This window comes from Cuculus canorus, chromosome 2 (genome assembly GCF_017976375.1).
Source record: "Cuculus canorus isolate bCucCan1 chromosome 2, bCucCan1.pri, whole genome shotgun sequence".
Lineage (NCBI taxonomy): Eukaryota > Metazoa > Chordata > Aves > Cuculiformes > Cuculidae > Cuculus > Cuculus canorus.
In genome coordinates, this window is record NC_071402.1 from 14,473,700 (window position 1) to 14,497,628 (window position 23,929).

At 40.2% G+C, this 23,929-nt stretch overlaps 1 long non-coding RNA gene across 1 annotated transcript in view; it reads right to left on the reverse strand.

Moving 5' to 3' along the window:
* Positions 1–23,929, reverse strand: part of LOC128851437 (uncharacterized) — a 50,317-nt gene that overhangs the window by 25,654 nt on the left and 734 nt on the right. The window contains exon 2 of the long non-coding RNA XR_008448825.1: positions 22,126–22,211. This is a non-coding gene — a long non-coding RNA (uncharacterized LOC128851437). The remainder of the gene's footprint in view (positions 1–22,125; positions 22,212–23,929) is intronic.

Below are 23,929 nucleotides of genomic sequence, written 5' to 3' on the forward strand. Positions count from 1 at the left end.
ACATGAATTGGCCAGAACAGACTCACTGGTTTTGGACCAAATATTGTCTCACCAGCACTTAATATCCCTGCATGAAAGGAAACAGAAACCCGAGAAGAAGAGAAAATTAGAACGGTGGGAACAAAAACAGTTTCTTAACTGTGCAATGGACTCTGTCTGTCTAATGAATCCTCTTTGAAAACCACCCATAGTAATAAATTAGTATGTAATGTATTGCAGATGGATCAACAGTGGCGCACACATAACCTTATGTAACTGTCACAGGTGTTTGTTTTTGCATTTGACAGCAGGTCAAGGAGTAACCATGCAAGGACCATCCTGCTAGAAGAGGGGCAATTCTGTTTTGTACCAGCTTTCAGGGTTATAAGCTTGTTTTTCTATATTGGAAGGAAAACTAAGACTCTCAGTTGTTTAGTGGAGTGGAATTACCTTGATACAACTGGCTTAAGACCAAAAACATCAATTAAAAATAAAATCTGGACTTTTTTTCTGCATACAGCTCACTTGTAAACCCTAGTCAGCTACACAAACATTGTAATTCAGGGACTTTAAGAAAATGTTTTACTTTGACAGAACAACACATGCTGACAATATTTAATTTAAAATGTTGTGTCTAGGACTGGCCATCTCTTGTGAGGTCCTTCATGCACAGCCTTGTCCCATTGGCTTAGACATTGGATGGTCTTTAGAAACAAACCTCAGATCATGTAGTCATTAATCGCATAAAACCTTTGAGGGTCTTCAGCATCAATAGTAAAGATATACTCAGTATTTTTTTCAGACCTTCAGATCAAACAAACAAAAATTACTGTAACATACAGGAGAATATTCTTTTCTTCCAAATAAGGTTTAACATTTACAGAGAAAAAAAAAACAACGTCACATGTAAGGATGTTAGAGAAATTGTCATTGAACCCTATACAATCTGTCTAGACTACTGCTGCTGTCAGTGCTCCACAGTTTTCTACAGCTTCTTAAGGAGGGTTGGAAGGATTAGCCATTTCCTGAGTTCCAGTCATGCTTCTAACAGCAAACTTCCCACACATGTTTCAAGTCATTTAGCGTCGTTGTTCCTCCCCTCCATATTTCTGATTCTTGATGAAAAAAAAACCTGACTGCAAATGGCTTGGGAATCTCCCAGAGGGAGCACCTTTACAGTGTATACAGAATATCTGTGCATCAGTCATCTCAGTGCTCAGTACCTCAAAACATAAAGTCAAGCACTGGAAGCTGAATAGTTTAAATTTTGGTATGTATAACAGTTTATTCTCTGTTCTAAACAACTACTAATGATCGCTATTGAAGCTGGGGTATTTACTCAGCCAAACCTGTGGTTTGACTCTGTATGGCAGCTCTTTCATTCTTACAGTGCTTATTCCTGAGTTTCTGCAGATGCCATTTACTATGATCTTGGTGTTAAATATGTGCCAGACAGTCTTTGCTTGGCACTAGTTTTGAGACTCATTTGTTTAAATCGGTGTTCCTGGGTTCCAGCTGATGCTGCAGAGAGGGAGATGCTGGAGCTCTTACAGTCTCCAAGATCTGTCTGTGGCCAGCACGGTGTCTTGCAGCCAAAGTCTTGCAGGGCTTTTTGTGGGATAACAGTGCATTTCTGTTGCTGACGCTGAGTAGATGTTAGATTTTTAATTGAATTTCTACAATTATGGTCTAATGGCAAATGTGTATGCTCTGCATTATGCCCTCTCATGATTTAAAACTGGGAGAGCTACAGCAAAGGGGCTCTGTTAATAATAAACAATATTAAATGTCAGCCAGATGAAACCAAAGAATGGAAAAAAGAATAGCATGACACAGGGAGGTTTTCTTTCCACTTACTGCATTTTCACTGCATTTAGAGGACTCCCATACTTTCTCTGCCTTGAGGAATACTTTTCTACATAGAAATTCACTTCTATGGAGTGAGAGTTCACAAGTCTTCCTACTGACTTGAGTGAGGAGTACTAGTGTAGGATCAAGACTGATGTTTCAGTTTCTCCTCCTTACCAGCTTAGAGTTTCTCTGCCCAGACATTTTTCTGTTTGGGTATCTTTTTTTTTCCACATGTCCGTCCTATATGGTGAAGATAAGCTTCAACTGCATCCAATACATTAACATGAGAGGCCAATTGTTCTGCAAACAAGGAGGAACGTTTTATTGTTCTGGATTTTTTTCTCTTTGGGTATGGTTTAGAAACCAAATAATACATTGAAAACACGCTTCAACAGAAGCAAAGCCCAAGAATCTCATTTTTGTTTCTTTTATTTCGTTATTGTAAGACTCCTAGCAAAGCTAACACCTCATGACTTTAATGGAAGTCCTTCAACAAAAATGAAGGGTAAGATAGACAAACACTATACAGTATTGTCACGACAGGTTAGAGCTTGCAATGGTCCTACTTATTCTGTGGAAGTCTTTCCCTTTCTTTAGTTTTTTTATTCTTAGTAAACACAAGACAATTTTCTGTGTTTCTATACTAAAAATTAAGACTCATGAAAATCAGAAACTAGCTTAGTAGATATAAGAAACTATTAAGGCATCTTCCTCCAAAAATTTCGCCTCCAGTTGCCTGTAGCAAATAAAATTCCTTTCAGAAGCAATGCACTCAAATTCTGCACATTTTTTTAATGGCAAGAATAGAATTTGTACATCAAGGCTTTATCTCAGGGCTTCCAGGAGACTCTGTGGGGTTTATGTAAAAGGGCAAATTTAAAAAAAAAAAAAAAAAAAAAAAATCTGTGAGAAAAAACACATTGTAAACTGATGTTAGAGTAGAACCGAGGTTTTAAAGCTATTTAACCTTATGGTCATATTTTAGTGAAAATTACTAGCTATTTCTGGGATTATCTAGAAACAAGTAGTCTGATTACTCTGTCAGCATGGGTCTCATTAGCACAGAGCCAAAATCAAGGCAATTATTTTTGTGTACTCAGAGTAATGGAGAGTGTTACACTGGCAACTAACATCACTTCAGGATTCACAGGATCCATCATCACCAGCTTTATAACTAAAGCCTTGTCTAAATGGAAGGCATTTTATCCACAGATCTTTTCTCAGCTCATAGGATATTTTGAAGATAAATGTACTAAAGCATTCACATTTTGTGCAATGGCATTTTGAAAAGTAAACAGGACTGGAAAATTCATTCCATGGTTGAACACGAAAATTCTTAAGAAACAGTTTATTCTTGTAAGGATAAATGTCTTTAACTCAAGTCAAAGAAAGACTTGAATATGAACAATAGCATTTAGATGAGCTCTATCATTAATGGAGCCAGAATAAACATTTGAATTTTGCAATCTTCAGTTCACACCTATGCACACATGAAAAGACCTGGCAAAATACATTATGAGTAAAATGGCATTGTGGCAGTGACCTTAGTGACAAGTTTCCCACAGAAGTAGTGCCCAATTTCTTTGTCCACAGATGGCAGATACCACCATTCCTTCAGACAACAAGTTACAAAATCATGTGTAATTGAAGGAAAAAAGAACAGTATCTTCCATTAACCAAAATAAAGCCAGATGTTCTGTTTTTACTGTAAGAAGTGGGAACTTTTAGAAGTTAGAAATAAAGTCACTACCAAAAGAAGATGAAGAAACAAAAATGTGGAACACTCCTAGTTAGCAATGACTGCAAGAAACCAAGATATGGAATGCTGCCAGACAGCAACAGTTGCTATTCACGATTTTTGGAAAAAATTCTGACCCAGTGAAGCCAATAGCAAAATTCCTGCTGCTGCAGAGCAGGAGTTCATAAAAAGGCCTGGTGGCTTGTGAGTAGGTGTCAGCAGGCAAATAATTTACATTTTCATATTCCAAACTCAGATTAAAAAAATGTCACTAGTAAGTGATAGTTGTTTTCTTGATTGATGCTGTAACTGAATTGTTAATGTTCATATCACACTTTGCAGATTCTGCGTTTGTGAGGGATGGCAGATAAGCATGTTAGAAACAGCACTTTCTCTTTCCATAGAAGTCAGTTGTTGGGTTTTGAACACCCTAAAGTTGGAGACTCAATTAAGACTTGTGGATTCAGTCTGTCTCTAGCATATTTTGCCTCACCATTTCAATTCCCTTTCAACTAGGTACTTTATAGACAAGGAAACACTGTCTGAATCCAAGAGCCTATTCTGTCAAACCTCTGACAAAGTCAAATTAATTACACCAAGCCAAATGCTGGTTTATTCACTCCTTTCTATCAGCAATATACTTGAATTGCTTCGGACTGCCTGAACAAATATTTGGCCTCTGTTGTTTGCCACCGAGTGCAGACTTCATTACTGACACTAGTCACGAGATGAACTCCGCAGTGTTTTCTCCTACGTCCACCACGTCCTTCCTGTGTTGTGGTTCACACTCAAAGCTCCTGGGCCCTCTGGACTTCACATGTGATCTACATGTTCTCCTTGAAATACTGTCTAGTACTTTGAAGTATGCTGCTGGATCATCTGGCCTCATTTCCCCACCAAACTTTGTCATTTTACCTCAGATATGGGTTTATGCGCATGTTCTTCCTCAAAACACAATACTTTTTTCAATTCTTAATCGTAAGTACTGAGTAGACTTATATATGAGATTAGTCACTGGGCACAATGCTTCAAGACTTCCCAGATTCAGAGTCTAGCATCTTGTCACAATTTTGCAAATTCTTATGAATGTCATTATGTTTGTCTAACTCTCCTTTTTTTAGGTTATTTCTGATTTACTTCTCTAGTGATGGCTCGTTCTATACATTTTCCTAGTGGTTGCTTTGCTTTTGCATAAGTAGCCCTGAGAGTCTCTTGCTCCAAGCATACCACTGTTTTCCTAGATCATATTTGGAAAATAAAAAGATATGTATGTTTTTGTTCTATAACTTTATATTGTTTTTAAAGTAGCCACTTCAAGTATGTTTAAATAATGTGAAGAGTGAGGACCAGTTTATTTACTCCCAGTCTTTCTCCTCCAGACTCTAGGTATTAAGAATCTTGCTTGTTCTGGCTTTTTGTCAGGAGACTTTCCTGTTGAATTTTTTATTAAAAATGCTGATAAGTGTTGCAGTTTTGCTGATTAAATTCTTGGAAAAAAAAAGCCTCTCAGTGTCTCTGCTTTTGCATGGCTTGCCAAGGACACTGATGTACAAACAGTATATGTTCTACACTAACAATGGAGGTTGCCAGGTGTTTTTGTTTATTTAATTCCCCAGTCCTTTCTTTTGCCCCAACAGAAACTGTGGTAATGTGGGCTTTTAAAAAATACTTGGAAATGTGATCTTTTGCGTTAAAAAACTAGGCTATGGTCATACTGCCTTGCCAGAAATGCACGTTTGAAGTATTAATGTACAACACCTAAAAGAAACATAATATTAATACAGAACTTTGCATTAAAACATGCTTTCAAGACCAGCCAGCTGTCTTACCCTGAAAAAAAGCCAGAAAACCCAGATGTGGAGCTAATCAGATTGTTCATTATAAATGAGCTACCTGGCAAATTTAGCTCGTTTTTTCTTCCTAATGATTGAGAAAAAGCCCTGTTTTTTACTTACTTATTGTAACTTGAGTTCATCCAGTACCTTGTGCAGGCAACTGCTTTGATTCATTGGCTAAGCATCAGTCATTAGTGGTCTGACTTAATAAAGAAATGTCTGGACTGAGAATCTGTTGTATGCAGGACTTTCTACTGTGCTTCTCTGTTATCCTAAGGCAGAGAAGAAGCAGACTACGGTTTAATTGGAATCTTTCCATGGTGAAATCCGCACACATAACAAATAGTCCTTCCTCTCCTTGGGATCTTGCAGCAGATACCTGACTCAAGCTCCATAACTGTTGTCTGCTGAGCATGGGATATTGGAAGAAGCAACAATGAGCCAGTCTGCCAGTGCTGACCAGCCATACTTGACTTGCTCCACAAACACTCAATGACCAGAAACTGCCATTTATTTAATCTAACTGATGGAACCTTTTCACTGCTTTCCTTGGGAGGAATGGGCCTTTTGCTATTGGGTTTTTCATCATGGACAACGATCTACTGAACCACTCTTATGAGTAGTCCTCCAGACTTGTCCATTAAAATAACACCCAAGTCAGGAGAATAGCTTCCTTGACTTCTCTGGGCAACCTGTTCCAGTGCCTCACAGTAAAAAATTTCTTCCTTATACATAGTCTAAATCTCCCCTCTTCTTGTTTAAGACCATTACCTCTCATCCTATCACTACACTCCCTAATAAAAAGCCCCTCCCTTTCTTTCCTGGAGGCCCCATGTAAGTACTGGAAGGCCACAATAAGGTCTCCTCAGAGCCTTCTGTTCTCCAGGCTGAACACCACCATCTCTCTCAGCCTGTTCTTGTATAGGAGATGCTCCAGTCCTGTGATCATCTTTGTGGTCGTCCTGTTGACTCGGTCTAACAGATCCATATCTTTCCTGTGCTAAGGACTCCAGAATTGGAGGCAGTGTTCCAAGTGAGGTCTCATGAGAGCAAACTAGAGGGGCAGAATCACTTCCCTCAACATGCTAGACTCCTTTTGCTGCAGCCCAGGATATGTTTGGCTTTCTAATAGGGTGGTTAGGGGGAAAGAAACCACTTCAAGGAGACAGACAGAGCATCTCACTAAATTTGAAGTTACTCCAGTCTGAGAGCAATGAAGATCAGTGAACACCACTTTTGGAAACCTCTGCTTTCTTCTACCCGTGTTTCTTGAACCTTTCTCACAGTTGTAACACTTTTATTTCGTGACTGCACTGTGCACCAATTTAAAAAGAGTGCTGCAAAAAAACCCACCTTAAACTTAATAACCCCACCTTAAAAAACTCCATAAACATTGCACATACATATTAGGTTGGACAAGGTAGTCAGCATGAAGACAAAGCAACTTAAATGCTGTATATGGCCATTACTGAGGGAGAACTCAACTGGGATTCTGTTGAGTTGTTGCATGAAAGGATCTAACATGGAAGTTCAAGGTAATATGGTTTTTTTTTCTGAGTGGTACTGTCTGCTGGGTTCTCCTGATACACATTTGTTGAAAAGAAGCAACGAGCATATTACCATTTATGACTAAAGAATTATCAGTCCTACTCAAGGCATCAGCAATTCATCAAGATTTTTGACTAAATTAGAAATGATCAAAAGCTCTGCAGCAGGTAAAGTAAAAACCTTTTCCATTTAAGGTCAAATTTTTGAACTGTTCAAAAATTCACAGAATCTTCATTGTCTTCAATCTACATGCTGTTTCATTAATGGGGAGTAATGCTAGTCTACTTGGAGTAATTTGACAAGGGATTCATGTGACACAGCCCCTTTTATCTCCTTTTCCCCCCTCTTTCTTTATGACGAGCCAGATTTGGGAACCTATCTCTGTCTCAGATTTTCCCCACATTCCCAGCCATTTGTTTCAGGCTACTCATGGCCCACACTGCTTCGCAAATAAGCAAAGGAAACACAGTATTAACCAACAACAAAGAGCTGGCAACAGTAAGTAGCTGTGAACCTGATTCATAACTCAAAAAATCATATTGTGTGTGTACAGTAAGAATGCCCAAGGGTTTGTAGATTGGCAGCTTTCACTGTAACTGGATAACTTCTGAAGATAAGCAATATTCATCCAACATTCTTTCAGGTCCATTCGAAAAGAGCAAAGCATCTTTCTGAAGTTTGCCTCTGTCACAACACTTTTAATTGGAGGAGGGAAGTAATTTGAAAACAGCCTGAAAGTTGGAAAGGAATTAGAGAATTTCCAAAAAGAAAACAAACTTCACATGTGAATACTTACAGGGTTGGGATCATAGAAAGGGAGAAAGTCTGAGTTCTTGGTAAGTAGGATATCAAATTGGGTGAGGACGGAAGGTGATGTTGGAAGAGGGTAAGCATTGGAGATGCAGTGAATGCACATGATGTTTGAGCAGATAACGGTCACCGGCTGTTGCTCGCTGCTGAAGGGCAAAGCTGAGAAGCCATACAGTGTAATAGTTATTTCCCCAGGATTTTTCTTGGGGGCTTGACTCGTGATGAATTTTCTTTATTCCAAAGGCAAGGAAAAACCTGAGCTGTGTACTAACCAGGACTCATAGGGAGCTGTTTGCAGGATTATTTTTTTTCGTCCTATTCAGGCAGCTCTTTTCTGAAAAAAATACTGACATTCATTTCTTGACATACTGTAACATATTTCTTAGTATGTCTTAATATAGGCAGGAAAAAAACCACATCAGATAAGAGAAAAGCACTATTTTCTGTTTTCCCTGACGTGTTACAGTCAGCAAAAGTGAGTCCAACAGAGGCCAGCAGGACAGTCAGGGCACTGGAACTCCTGAAGTACAAGGAGAATTTGAGAAAGCCAAGTTTATTCAGCCTAGTGAAGAGGTGGATTAATAAAGACCTTATTACTCTCTGCAACCGTCTCATGGGAGGCTGTAGTGAAGACAAAAATCAGTCTCTTCTCAGACATGCACAAGCATGGGATAAGAGGGAACAGACAAATATATAAATTACAACATGGAACTAAGATATTAGGGGAAAGAATTTCATAGTAGTAAAGGTCAAATTTGGAGCAGGGGCACAGAGAGAAAGTGGTGGTTTTCTATGATGGTGTAATGGATTTTTATGATGAGATAACCACAGCAGTAGACACGGGAAAACCAGTGTATATGTTCTATCTGCATTTCTGTAAAGCCTTTGACACGGTCTCCCACAACATCCTTCTCTCTAAATTGGAGAGATATGGATTTGGTGGGTGGACTGTTCGGTGGATAGAAACTGGTTGGATGGTTGTATTCAGAGAGTAGCGGTCAATGGCTCAAAGTCCAGATGGAGATGTGTGAAAAGTGGTGTCCCTTGAAGGTCCGTTACTGGGACCAGTGCTGTTTAATATCTTCATCAGTCATACAAACTGCAAGACTGAGTGCACCCTCAGCAAGTTGCAGATGACACCAAGCTGGGTGGTGCAGTTGTCACACGAAAAGGATGGGATGTCATCCAGAGGAACCTGGACAAGCTGGAGAAGTGAGCCTGTGTGAAACTCATGAGGTTCAACAAGGCCAAGTGCAAAGTCCTACACCTGGATTGGGGCAATCCGGGGTTTCAATACAGGCTGGGGGATGATGTGATTGAGAGCAGCCCTGCAGAGAAGGACTTGGGGGTGCTGGTCCATGAGAAGCACGACATGAGCTGGCAATGTGCGCTCGCAGCTCAGAAGGCCAACCGTGTCTTGGGCTGCAACAAAAGAAGCATGGCCAGCAGGTTGAGGGAGGTGATTCTGCCACTCTGTTCCTCTCCTGTGAGATCTCATCTGGAATCCTGTGTCCAGTTCTGGAATCTTCAACAAAAAAGGGGTATGGAACTGTTAGAATGGGTCCAGAGGAGGGCTACAAAGACGGTCAGAGGGCTGGAGCACCTCCCATAAAAGGACAGGCTGAGAGAGGCTAAGAGAGTTGGGGTTGTTCAGCCTGGAGAAGAGAAGGCTCAGAGGAGATCTCATAGCAACTTTCCAGTATCTGAAGGGGGACTACAGGATAGCTGGAGAGGGTCTGTTTACAAAGGCTTGTAGTGATAGGACTAGAGGCAATGAGTATAAACTGGAGAGGGGCAGATTTAGATTAGAAGGAAGGAAGAATTTCTTCATTATGAGAGTGGTGAGACACTGAAGCAAGTTGCCCAGGGAAGCTATGGATGCCCCATCCCTGGAGGTGTTCAAGGCCAGGTTGGATGGCCTTGGGCAGCCTGATTTAGTGGGATGTCTCTGCCCATGGCAGGGAGGTTGGAAGTAGATGATCTTTAAAGTCCCTTCCAACCCGAACTGTTTTATGATTCTATGGTTCATTGAGATACTGGAAACTTGAACGGCAGCTGGGATTGAATGACAACTGCGCTGTATCAGGACCTGCCATGAATAGCAGCTGGGATCAAAGACCTCCAGAGGCCCCTTTGAATATTATTCCATGAGTCTATGAAAATTTCCTAGGTTTTCTGCCATAGTTGTTGTTGTAAGATTGTTATTGTTTCTTCAATTGAGATGGGCATAGCCCTCCAGATTTGCTCTGCCCTGAATGCTGGAACAAAACCCCCAATCTGAGCATGGCTTGAATTCTGGTGGAAAGTGTTATAAATGCACCCTGTCAGTCATTACTCATCAGATTAGGTGATGATACCTAAATGAGGTGGGATATGATTCTGCCAAACATCCTATGTATCTTCCTACACTGAAGAGATTCGACTTCTGAGTATGCTACGCCTGTTTAAAGTATAAAAATTACAAGGGCTGTTGACACCATATGCATTACTAAGACTAAAGGGATAATCCAAACCCTATTGGAATCAGTTAAGTGTTTTAGCATTAGCTTCCATAGTTCTTACATAAACCCATATAATAACAGTTGTAACTTTCTGAAGTTAATTGCCTTGGCTGTTTGAAATGGCAGAAGTAACACTGCATTGTGCACTGTCGTGCCAAAGTATCTAGTATTATTCCAAACATCTTCCCAAGTATCTCTCTAGTATCATCATGCAAACAATATAAAGCAACAAAAGGTTTTATTTTACAAAACAGTATATGTTTTGTGGAGTAAAGCAGTACTTAATTGTCATGAATGGACGGTTTTGTGAATGTGGATTAATATAATTCATCAAATTTCTTACCTTTCAGGAACTTAATTGGTTTAAGTTAGAAATGTAAAAACTCTGAGGTGGAGTAAAGAAGGTGTTAATTTATGGGTATTGAAAAACCACTGATGTTGTGCATGGCTGTTAAAGGAGGGGCACATACTTGACATCTGTAGAATAATAAACACTTTGAAGGTGACAACATATATACAAATAGTCACCAATATATATACAGCAGGATTCAATAAAGACTATCAATGGGCCATTTTTAAGCTGACAGCTACAAACAATAAGCTTCTACACAAAACCCACATTTAAACACTTTCTTATGAAGAAGTAGAACATTGTTTCTGTCCTCTGGCTAGTGTCAGAAGTAAATCTAGGTAACATTCAATAATCTCTGTAGCTGTTTCCAGGCACTGCTATTCAAGTCTATACAGTGCTCTTCATATGCTCTTGACTTGAACAGCACTTGAGAAAATGCAGTCACTAGCTAGGCACAGATTTACTGAGAGGATCTAAGACACTAGCACTAGTCACTGCGGAGAATGCAGTACAGACTACACTATGCAGTAGCTGTGGCATGGATCTTCCCATCCAGAATGAAGCTCCTTTTCCTGTTGAAAATGTATTTACAGGCTATGAGGAACAACTGAAAAATGTATGTGTAAACAGTGGAAATGAATGATGGAAGATGGAAATTTGGTTTTATAATATTGTTGGAATGCTTCAGAATGGTGGATCTTAAAGCAACTTCCATAAGAAATGAAAACAATTTGATTGTAAAAACACCTAACAACAAGAAATGAAATTATGGAATTATGTGCAGCCTTATAAGTAACAATAAATTAATATTGCTAGAATGAAACTAGAATGTTGTTAAAGAATTACAAGGAAAATACATGATGAAGTCATGGATGTCAAGAAAGGAAAGTATTTTTTTGTTAATACTATTTGGCCCAGGCTTTTTGGCAAGACAACCAAAAGATGACAGGCAACCAGTGATGATGGCAGGGGAGGAAGTTTCAGGAAGATACAGAAAACAATCCTAGCAATAGACTTGAAGAAAAAAACTTGATATGAACAGTGTTGAGAAGGAGAAGGGCTTTGCAAAAGCAGGAGAAATAAAGAGGATCTGGAAAGGATATCAAAGCTGAAAATCTGGTGGAGAAATCATCTGTTATGAGATGACCGCTGAAGAAGTATGAGGAGCAGATCTTCAGTGGCTGAGGAAAGGTCATTTGTGGGTGCTCACATGTTTTGACAGGGTTATTAGAATAATTCTGACCTGATGAAGATCTCAGGTTGTTTCTAATACAAGCCTCTCCTCCAGGCATGCACCACTCCAAAGAGCCTAGCTCTTTCTTCTTGATGACCCCTTCAGCAGACCTGGCAGGTTGCTGCCGGGTGACTCTGACGCTGTTCCTTCCCTGGGCTGAACAAATCTCAGTCCTCCAGTTCCCCTCACAGCCTCAGCTTAGTGGCTTTCCCTGAAATCACTCCTCTTTAGTGTTTCTTTCTTGTACCTGGGGGGGCGGGTAGCAAAACTGTGTGCAACATATTAGCTTCCTGGATAAACCAAAGTCTTATTACCTAAAGTATAGAGCCTTTATTCTGTTAGTTTCCTTCCTCCCTGACTACAGGTTCTTCACAATCCGTTCATTATTGTTACACTCAATGCCACTATTGATTGTCTCATCACCAGCCAGTTCCTCCTTGTTATTGAATGGCAACTCCAGCTGTGTGTCATCACAGCTTGTCCCATGCAGTGCATGTATGAAGAAGTTAGTCCTGACATCCTTCATTACATTCCAACATCTTGCTCCTCCAGCATATGTCAAGGAAATTTTCCACTAGGAACTTCTTGTAGACACTTGAAATGGACATGCTATCACTGCCTGAAGATCTACCTCAAGTACAGACTCTTAGGTTGCAAACTCTGTAGTATATGTACCTGCTTTTATTTGCTTATACATACCTAGCAAAACAGGACTCTGGTTTGTGACAAGGATTCCTAAATGCTGTCATAAAACAATCATGTGGTGCCTCAAAAGATTTTCCCTTTTGCTGTCTGAATAAGCCCCTGTGTTCAACAACTGCCCAGCTCCTTTCTAGAGAATCAGTCAGAGCACTAAATTCTTATCTATGCGTCATCATGAATGGGGGAAAAAAAGCCAGCAGTGAGCTAGGGAGTTATCCACAAACCTTGAGCATTTGTCTCTTCTGCTGTGCTAAACTGGAATATGATGAACTTGGGGATCTTTCACTTGCTAGTGCGCTGTGTCTGGCCTGGTGATATCCTTTGTAAGGCAGTCACTGTGGCATGCTTTAAGGGGGATCTTTGATTCTCACTTCACCGGTGGTCATGAGTCAGTCTCCTAACTTGATATAAATGCTCTCCTTAATTCCAGGTTATTAGGCCTATCAGGAAATAATTAAGTCTTTTATTTTTTTCTTTTTTTCTTCTGTTTTTCTGGGAAAGGATTTGCTTTGATCAGTAACCAGATGCTGGAATGGATTTGATTTAAAGTTTTCATGATATCAAGGATTGATAATCTGAGGTTTCTTGCTGCTGTCAGGAATATTTCCCAGTCAGCAAGTTGTGTCTGCAAGATGTTACCAGCTGGTGATAGCTCTCGATTTGCTTTCGGAGAAACAGTGTTTTGGCAGGCTTCCTCACAATATGGAAAAGTGGTTATGTGGCAACACAGAAATCAAATAGTGGCTGTCCATTTCCACTCAGTGCCAAGGATGTCAGCCACTGCGAAGACAGGGAGCAGGCCAGCAGGAAGAGCCAGGCATCACAGGAAAAGCAGAAAGGAGGACAACAGGAGAGAGGGGCAGAGGGGAGTAGAAGGGGAGCCAGGCAGCAGAAGGATTGAAGTGAAGAGAGAGACAGGAACTGATCATGGTAGAAAGTTGGGGTGGCAGGAAGAAAAGAGAGGTCTCCATCTGCTCAAAACCAGGACTGCAGAGGAACTGACCATCCTCCAGACTCCATGAAGGGCTGAATGTCAGCTGAGGAGCAACTCCCAGCAAAAGGCCAGGTCCTTCGCTTGTGCTTCTCTACATCAACAGGGTTCCCTGAAGTCTTCAGATTATTTTACTTGTTGGTATATGAGTGAGGTCAGACTTTGTCTCTGATTTGTCCACAAGGCAGCACACAGAGCTGGGTCCAGACCACCCCTATACCTCCACTTACTTTGAGCCACAAAACTATGCCAAAAGATGAGGCAGGCTCTACATCTCACTCTGCTGATGACTGACCACTATGGACATTCAAGAAGAAGGAGTTTGTTGGCTGCAGAATCTACCTTGCCATTTTGTCTTCATGCAGACTGATAGCTGAGGTAAGAGTGATGGAAAGATCAACAAGAAACTGCTATTTGCTTTGAGTCAGGAGTGCAGAACGAGTTTCTCTTTAAACATCAAGGAAAAGGCAATGTAAAGTCTGCAGTTTAGAGAGGAGAACCTTAATATTTCATATCAGCAAAAGCTTTCATATGGCAATGCAATTGTAACATACTGTAAGAAAGTTAATATCCCCAGCAGTTCAATAAAACAAGCTCTTGATAAAGATTTCTTTGATGACTCTATATTTTATATCTCTGGCCAAACTGTCAGCAGCAAAACACCTTCCTTGTGCTCAGTAAGTGGTAAAACTTAGCCCTTTTATGAATACTATTAGAGAAGAGATTAATCTTTTGATAATTGCAGATTCACCTTTTAACGTCATACCTTTGCCCATATTGTGAAATCCAATTCCAATCTAATCCTCCTTTGGTGATATTTGATGAAAATCTCAGCTTGATCATAGCTTACTATTCAATTCAGTTTGAGAGACTGTTGCTTTTCAGACTTCCCCCACATTAAAAAAGGATTTAAATATTCTGTGTGGAAAATGTTCAGAAGAATCTTCCCCTCTCCCACCAACTAATTTCATAATTCACACAACTTTAATTTTCTTTGAAATCACATGACAGTTTAGCTACAGGCTTTGCAGGTATAAGAATACAACTGGCATCCCATGCTATGGACAGGGCAAATTTTAAGGAGAATGTATTGTGGTGGTGGACAGAAGATAAATGCAAGAAAAATCCTGAAGTTATTCCAGTATGTGACCACAGTAATCTAAGGGGAGAGAACAAGGAGCTGGAGAATGAAAGAATGGAAGTGGACAAAAAAAATAGAAAGGCAGCTTTAAAACATTTGGCGATCTACAGAGAGAAGTGCAGATCTGCAGGCTAAAAGCACACAGCAGGGTTTTCAGGCCAGGTCCCAAATTCCTTTTTGTTTCAACATTTTGTAAACAGATATGTGGAGTCTTCAGCATAGCAAGGGGTGATGGATGGGCACCACTGAAGACAGTAAGTGGTTTAGGAGTCAATAGCCCTTTTGAAGAAAGGATATAGGCATCAAGGAGAAGGCAAGACTGACTTTTAACAGATTTAGATATCGCCTAGTGGAGCAGAGCAATGTATAAATCCTACGAGCCAATGCCTAAGTGAATTTCCAGTGCTGTGAGCTCTGGCTCCACTCTATCTGGCTTTCTGGGGAGTGTATGGGAAAGAAGATATTCTGAGGTCTGTCTAAGTATGCTGTGAGCTACTGAATCAGCCACAAGCTGAACACAGAAACCCAAAGGCTCCATTTTACTTTCAGCCCAATGTGCTACTCTGGCAGCCTAGGACAGAGCTGTGGCAGACAGCCTCAGCTCTTGCCCTGCATTTATAGTCTTATTTTCTCCACTAAGCTGCGTGTGCCACTGTTGTCCCACCCCTTGCTGTTGACTTGTCTCCTCCAACCTCTTGGCAAGACATCAGGTCTTCAGTAGGTGACAGTAGCAGACACAAGATCATTTTCTGCATGTCAGAAATCCAGGCAGCCAGAATTTGCTGTTTAAGATGCCTGTTCCTCTTTCCATTTTTTCTTTGAAATCTTCTAGCAATTCCAGACATTTGACTAGTCTAAGGTCAAAGTAGATGAAAACAAACAAAAAATAATCAAAGCATCTCAAAGACCTGTTCAAAGTGGTTCACAGAGGAAGGTTTGGGTAATGTTGTACTAATTCTTTGCTTTCCTCACATGGAGCATCAAAAGCAACAGTACGTTCTTTATCTTTTCCATGTCATCAAAGTAACTGAGATAAGGAAAAGCCACACTACCTTCATTTACACCACAGTGAGTTCATATCATTGTTGCACAGCCTGTAGTGTCAAAAGGATCTATTAAAAATGATGTCTACTCCAAGCAGGTATGAACAGAGGGTTCAGATCCCTCAACCATAGAGATTTTGGCAGGGACAGGGGAAATACCTTCCACTTTTGAACTGTATTAAATTTGACAGCATTTCTATTGCACCAGCATGCTTACATCAGTTAGAAAGGGGTCTTGAGGCCAGGGAATCTGCATGGATAGAACCCTGGCTTAAACTAATGTATTGATAGAAAATTGCATTGTTTTGGTACAGTCCATTTTGTTCTGCAACATGCTAGGCCAATATAAACAGTTTGATATCAGTATAATTGCCCATTCTCTTGAGGATTTTCTATGTTGCTGTTTCAATTATACCACTGTAATTACAGTGGCAAAACCATCAAACACAGACAAGCCCCTTCAGAGGGAACCCGAACTGTCTGCCAAACAGAAATTTGTATTGCTCAAATAAACTCTACACAAATAAATTATTCAAAGGCTGCCAGTCAATAAACACCAATTATATTAGTTCATCGACTGCCAGCCAGTGTGGGCCAGCTGTATAGAGGCCGTTAGTGACATAAATATGGAGAAGCAGCAAATGGAGTCTACAAAAGTTCCTAAGCAAACTAGATGGCTGAGTCCCATAAGCTTTCATTGTGTGTCTTGTTAGACACCTGAAAATCTTTGTACAACAGACTATGCTAATGCTCTGGTAAAAGTATTTTACGCTCCTAACCTTCACAAACAAAAGAATTCTGAAGTAAAACATAAACATCCTTTGAAGATGTCTGAGATAACTACTGTGGACATCCATCCAAAATTTCTCATCGTCACGACTTTTTGGATATCAATGAAAGCACAGCATAAAGTTCAGTGGAAGGTTTAATGAAAGGATGCTTAGGTCAAGTCACGGGCATGCACAAGAGTCTCTCCAGTTCATCTTCCACCTCCTGCCCCCATCTCTAGAGATTGCAAGTATTTCTCTCTCCCATGCTTCAGCACCTTGAAGGCAAACCTCACTAGTCAGCCAGGAAGTTGAATTCACTGTGTTAGCAAACCACACAGTCTTGATCGGGAGCATTAATCTGTGCAACCAGTTTAGCTGCATGCTGGAACTGCAGATTAGCAAGGGCTCTTCAGTTGCATAAAAAAAATAGAGTGATCTTTCATAGACAGGACTAGGAGCTAGGCTTAAGTTACCGTGGAGTTCTGGTCTGTTTTCCTGTGGCAAAGACTGCACAACCCAGCATACTCCGATGCCTGAAACACAGCTGGAGTGAAGAGTCAAGGAAGCATCCATTTTGGAATGGGAAAGAAAGGGAGTGGTAAGGACTAGATAACCTCTCAGGATCTCTTTCTAACCTACTCACAAGGATTCTCTGCTGCAGGAGGTAAATGCTGGCACACACAAGATCAAGCCTTGTGCTATGTTTGTTGGCAGAGTTTAAACAACCTCTGTTCCCTTCTCCATAACAGCTCATGTACTACTGACAGCAGTACTGTGGTGCTCATGTTCCAGCTGTATTCCAGCATTAAACATCACATTGAAGGTTCAAAACAAAATGTTAGCTTGAACTTTTTTTCAAAAAGATATTCTCACAAGAGGACATAGATCCCAAGATATTCAAGTATAACTCATAATCACCTATCATGTGAGGGTATTCCTTGGGGAAGGAATTCCAATATAAGATAGCTCCAAATAAAATGTTCCAATTTTAATCCCCATCTGATGTTTTCATGTCTAAATTCCCCAGACAATTGTATGCTTTGAGCAAAATCAGTGCCTGTATTCAGTAACGCATTTGGTATTAGTGAAGATCTTGTCGGAAATTTTCAAAGTACACAAGTGTAAGTGTTCTCCATCATAACGATTTAGTAAAGGTGCAGCTTTACTGTTGCTGGATATAGCTGAAATAGGACACTTGTTCTTCTATTATGGTGTGAAACACGGAACTTACCTCCTCATAAGGTCATTTTGTATCTCAAGCCTGCATGTCACAAGATGCATATACATTAGCATTTCATGTTGCAGCAGATTTGTGCATTTGAAGCAAGTGCCATCATATCCTCTTACTGTACTTTGGTCCCCATTGTGCAGTAAGCTCAGACAAGTAACCCAAATTCCATTCAGCTGGGCATGGATTGGAAGAGATGGTAGTGGAGTGACATTCTCTGACTACTGCAGGAAAAAAACTAGAACTAATATCAAATAACTCTCCAAAATGCTATCGGTGTGGTTGTCAGCTGCTCAACACCAATTATTTCAACCTGTAAGCCTGTTCTTTGTGGACTCTACTCCATGCTAATATGAACTTTTTTCTTCTGGGGCTCTATGGCATTTCCCTTCCTTTTCTCACTCTTTTGATTTCTGTTTGTCACACTGTCTTTATTTGTCTCTTTTAAAAATCTGCCAAATAGCTTCTGTCTAAGAAAACTCTGTGGAGTGGTAATTACCTCTGACTTTTTCTCCATGTTGTGACATTTCCAGATAATGTTTTAATATTTTGCCTTTCTCTAAACAGTTTGGTTTTGTCAAAACAAAACCATTAAATCCTTTCCATCATACTTTTTAGGCACATACTTGTATCTGAATAAATCTGAATCCCCCAATAACAACTGCAAGTCTGATTCTAAATAATATTCAGTATTAAGCATGCAAGGACACAAAATATATAGGAAATGTAGGTACTCAGGGAACTAAAATGAGTTCTCTTGAAAGCAAATTTGGGGCTAAATAGATACTTCTGCATCCCACTTGTCTGTAATATTTGATGACCTATAGTTTTTACCACTAGAGAGAACACAGGATCTATTTTTTTGGTGACAGAATACTGTTCTCAGGCACATCAGGGACAAATTTAACAGTATATTCAGTAACATTAAAAATATATATATATAGCCTGAAGTGTAGAATTTATCCCATTTACCCTTTGACAAATAAAACTAGGAATCTGAGACTTCTGTAGAGAAAAGTAATCAGTGTCTCCAGGCATTTCAGCCATCTAAAATCTGAATGACCAATTGGAGATGCTTGTGTTTCTCAGTTGAGCATGTTAGTGCCCACAAAATCATCTGTCCACTGTGAAACAGAAAACATCATAGATTGGCACTAACAAAAAATTAAAAATTCTGTTTCTGATGTAACATCTTTTTTTACATAGCCATGAAGATAATAAAGTCCTTCTGTCAGATGTGTATTCTATTTGCTGCAGCTTTGCTAATAGCTATTGTAGAATGAGATGCAAACCTCTGGGAGAGCTTCAAAAGGGTTTACTTTCAGGGATTCCTCAATAGGAGACATTTTTCAGTCTACTTCTAAAGAGAAATCAACATTGCACCTTCGGGAAAGAATAGGAGAAGAGATACTAAAAATTTAAAGCCTGCTGTGAACAACAGGATATTAATCAAAAGAGTGCTTTCATCCACACACAAGGGCTTAGTGTACCAGAGTTCAGTTCTCCAGTCTACCAAGTCCTTTTGTGTCACCTTGGAAAAACTATGCTTAATTTTTGAAGCATGCAGATAACTAAAGATTAGTAAAGATCTATGGTGCTTCAGTTACTTTTGTTGAAAGTGTAAATAAAAACAATTCTCTACATGAGAAGGGTGTTTTAAGCTGTTCCATTCCTAAGGAAAAAGGGCTGAAATATTTAAGACAGAGAATCACTCATTGCATTTTTATGTCTCCATGGCTGACAAATATAGTCAGGGTCTGCAAGAAACTTGTCTGCGCCTGCCAGAATTCATTCAAGTTGAAACTGAGTTGCAGTAGCATTATCTGAATAAGCAGACAATTATTCTTTGGCAATAAAAACTACTGTGACTTAAAAATATATGTTTTCTTAAGACCACCAAGACAGCAGGGACTGCATGAGGGCTAATTACTAATATCTGACATATATAATTGTGCAACAGCATCTCGGTAAGCTTAGCCAAACCTCATGCCTTTGTATATGTTTCAAACAGTGCCAGAGACTCTCCTTCCAAGTCCAAGTCAGGACACCTCTTTATTTTACAATAATTCTGTGCTTAGGAATCTGAACAAAGGCCACCAGAAACTTGTAATCCAGAAATGAAGTCCAAAATAAACAAAGTCAAGCTTCCTCACATTGGCCTGTTGCTGAAATAGAAGTATCATAGCAGTTGTAAGAGTGCAGCCCTCTGTGGATGCTCTTTGTTATCTCAATGGTTATCTCTAGGTATGCCTGTCAGGATTGCTTTGGAACCAAGATCATACCTGTGATTATAGATGGAGTTTTAAAGATCTCTAAGTCTTTGTAAAATGAGATTTGAATTTTTATTCCCCAAAGGAAAGCCTTGCTGAACACTGTTTAATGTAAGTGTGGCTGCAAAGAAAAGGGAAACTCACATTTTACAAGGAGTCATGTGGAAAAGATAAGGGGTAATAGGTGTCAGTTACTCCTGAGAAGATTCCTATTGGACACAAGAGGAAGGTATATGTCACAATGAGAAAAATCAGCCATCGGAATATCTCCCCAGGGGTTTATTCTCAGCCAAGAGACTGTGGCACATGGAGTAATAAGGAGCACGATATGGTTATGTGATTATTTGTATCTGCCTTTGTTTCTGCAAGGTGGATAGGTGGCTCTACACACCTTGTGCCACAAGTCCTTGAAGAATTTTTACCTTCATCATTGTCTCCCTCAAAGGAAAAAATTAGTTGTAACAATTAACTCATGTAAAATAATGACTGTATTTGTTAACAGACCACATTACCATTGATGTGAAGAGCTTTGAAGTTGATATGAGGAGGACCTAACTGAGTTCACAACACTCTTGCTGTATACTAATACATTGTCTCTGCTCAGAATTCCTGGCCTGCACCAATGCTGTGAGGTAGCAAACAAACCAAATTTGCATGTTTTCCAAGACCAATTCCTACCTCCATGTATCTTTGTAAAATATTTGTGGCAATGTCACTGTGATGGCAGTAAGAGAACAAACATTGAAATGTTAGTCACAGGCTTAGCTCGGACTGAGTAAAACAACCTCAATTCCTCTGTCAAAAGCAGAGTATGAGGAGTGCAGTTCACTAAATATTGCCAGGTGTTCTACAGTTTTCACATTTTGACACAACTGAGAAACATAATGGAGCTAAACACAAATTAAGACTGATATTCCTTCGTGTTTGCTCAAGGAATAAGAATGAAGGTTGTTCAAAACATTTGTATCAAATCAGTGTGCCAGAAAATTGAGTTTGACTAAGGGAAATGACCACAAATGTCAGGGCTGACAGCAGATGCTTTCCTCTTTTTCAGTATCCTTTCCTCCTTTCAAATGGTATTCCTAAACAATGGAGGTTTTCCTATTTTGGCTGAAGAACTCTGTCGTTTTGCTTAAAGAACCCTCCAAAGTAAGAAGCACTTCAACATACCTGTTGCACTTCTACCTACCCAACTATCACCAGGGTGTTCTTTGCAGAAGCACATTCACACACTCCCCACCTCTAATCCTCCTCCCAGTGTAGTGAGCTGAACTGATTTCTACGGGCATTTGGCTCTCACAAAAGCCTTGCTGGGGATTAGTAGCTAATTAGTGCCAGTTAGCCCACACTTGAGGTCTGGAATCCTCATCCATAACAACCTTCAAGTACTTCTACGAGATCTGAGGTCTATGGTTGTTCTTTCCCCTCCAGCAGCTCTTTACTTTGTCAGTCAGATCCAGAAATCACAGTGTGCGTTTGGGTGACAGCTGCACATTTTTTAACAACCTTAACACCAAGCCTGGCATTCCCTGGTGACATCTGCACAACACCTGAGCTGGCTGCCCAAAAGATCCAGATCTCACAGTGCCACATACTCCACCAGGACTCTATATAGATGCAGCAGTCTGTCCTAAAAGGTATTATGATGATTAATAGAGAAAATTACAAAGAAGTCTTGGTCATTCAACTTGATGAATACATTTTTAACTACTAAAAGGAGCTTAAAATATAGAAGTTGCTCTTTCCTCAGCTCTGTCACTGCAATGTAACACTGCTGTTATTGTTATCTACCACAGCACAGGGTTTGCAGCAATGCATAAGTGAGCCAGACTCCTTGAACGCAGTACACAGAGCCCTACCTCAGAACAACACTAATGTGATAATAGTATAGATGACCAGTGGCAGCCACTGGAATTCTACCATTGCTTTGCCAAGATTTAACTAGGTTGGGTGAGCCATGGTCTATGCTGAATGTTAATTGCAGGGATGGGGATCCTGAGGTGGGAAAAGACTAATGTAGATTGAGCATCAAGCTACTTTTTCAAATGCACTGAAAAGCAGTAGTGCAAACAAGTAGTAGTGAATATATGACTAGTTATTCACTGAAACAGTGAGGAAATAAATGTACTTACCAGGCTGCTCCGGGAAAAACAGATGGGAATGTACCATGATAGGAATGATATTGAGTTCATTGAATTTGCTGAGTTCATTCAGTTCACTGAAACAAGAGAAAGCTCGTGAGGAAAGACTGCAGATGCAGGATGTGTCATCCTGTGGGATTTTTGACACAGGCTCACAATTGGTGGGAGAACCTTATAACACTTCTCTGTGACCTGGTAGATTAAGTGAAGCTCATAAAAAGACCAAAGCATCCAAAGGCCTGTTGCAAGCTAAAAAGAGGCCTCAGCAGGCCCATGAACCCTGTCTCTGTTTGTATGGGAACATAAAGAGGAAATCAGTTGTGTTGGATTGAGATGGGTAAAACCTTTCATTTCAGTCTGGCTTTCCATTTCCAGAATATGGGTTGTACTGCCCATAAGAGCTGTCCCTTGGCTTTGCCATGGAGTAAGCCAAACAGCTGTATACATTACATCATTATTCACTGACAGGCAAGATTCTCCATGTTCTAATCATATATTTTTAATAAACCCACCAATCCCTTACCAAACAAGCAAAACAAAGATTTGACATGTAAGACTTATTTCCGCAAGACTGACTCATATGGTGTTATGCCTTTTCAGAGAGAGCAAAATGTTCAGACATGAACTAATGAAACAGTTCCTGCAACTAGTGGAACATGCCTACGTGGTCCTGGGCTCATGAGGACACTGGATATGGGTGGAGATCAGCAAAAAAAATGAGAGCTTTTTATGTTTACCAGAAGACTGGTAAAGGAAAAATGTCTGGGTGGCAAGGCACAAGATGAGAGCCTGTTACAGAAAGACAAGGCAATGAGCAGCGGTCTTGAAGTGGGGAGAAGTTGTGAAGAGGGGAAGACCATTGAGTTGGGTGGAAAATCTCAAAGAGGAATGTGCCTTTGCTCCCACACCATCTCATCATGCTTTCTGTATTTCCAATACTTAGCATTTAAAAATCCAACTGACTTTACGATTGGAAAATCTAGCCAGTTAACTCATGGATCTCTGTACCTTGTCCCTAGAGGGCTGTGCCTACACTTTTAGGAGGTGTCACTTCAGTTCCTGATGCCAAGCCCCAGCACCCCCGCCAGCAGCATCAGCGCTTCCTGGCAGATGGGAACTGTGCACGATGCTGCCCAGTGGTACAACTGAGTGTGCATGATGAGGGGAAATCTGTCCAGAGGTATTTGGGATGCTAGATTTATCTCAGCTGTACCTGGCTGGAGTAAATGTAGTTCCCTCCTTTGTGCTTCCATGAAACAGATGCAGACAACTGGATATGCTCAACTGGATGTTGCTTTTTCTCTCTCACTCCCCAGTTCTGAATCCCCCAGCTCTCAGCAGACTGCCTTCCCTGAACATTGAATCAGTCGCAAAAGCTTGGGGCTGAAAATATTTGGCCTTGTTCTCATTGTTAGTCGGCCTTACACTCCACACAAATTTTCTCAAGGAAGATCCACGTGTATATTCTTGTACAGCTGGTCAGTTAAGCCAGAACAGTTCCTAAAACGTATCAACAGATGTGTCTTTGCAAGCATCCAGAGTAACATCTTGGACATGACAGTTTCATCTTCAAGGAAGTAAATCCTCTTTTAACAGTTTTAGTTTAGATAAAAGGCCTTTAAACTGGATTAAGTTGGGTTTTGTCTAGCAGTCAGCTTCATCGACTCTCTAAGTGGTTAACTCATTCACTTCTGTGATGCCTTTTGGGATGAGGTTTGTTATTTCTTTGTGCTGTTAATCAGCTGATAACACTGGCAGGGAGTTGTGTGTGCCTAGGACTGCATTTCTTGTATAT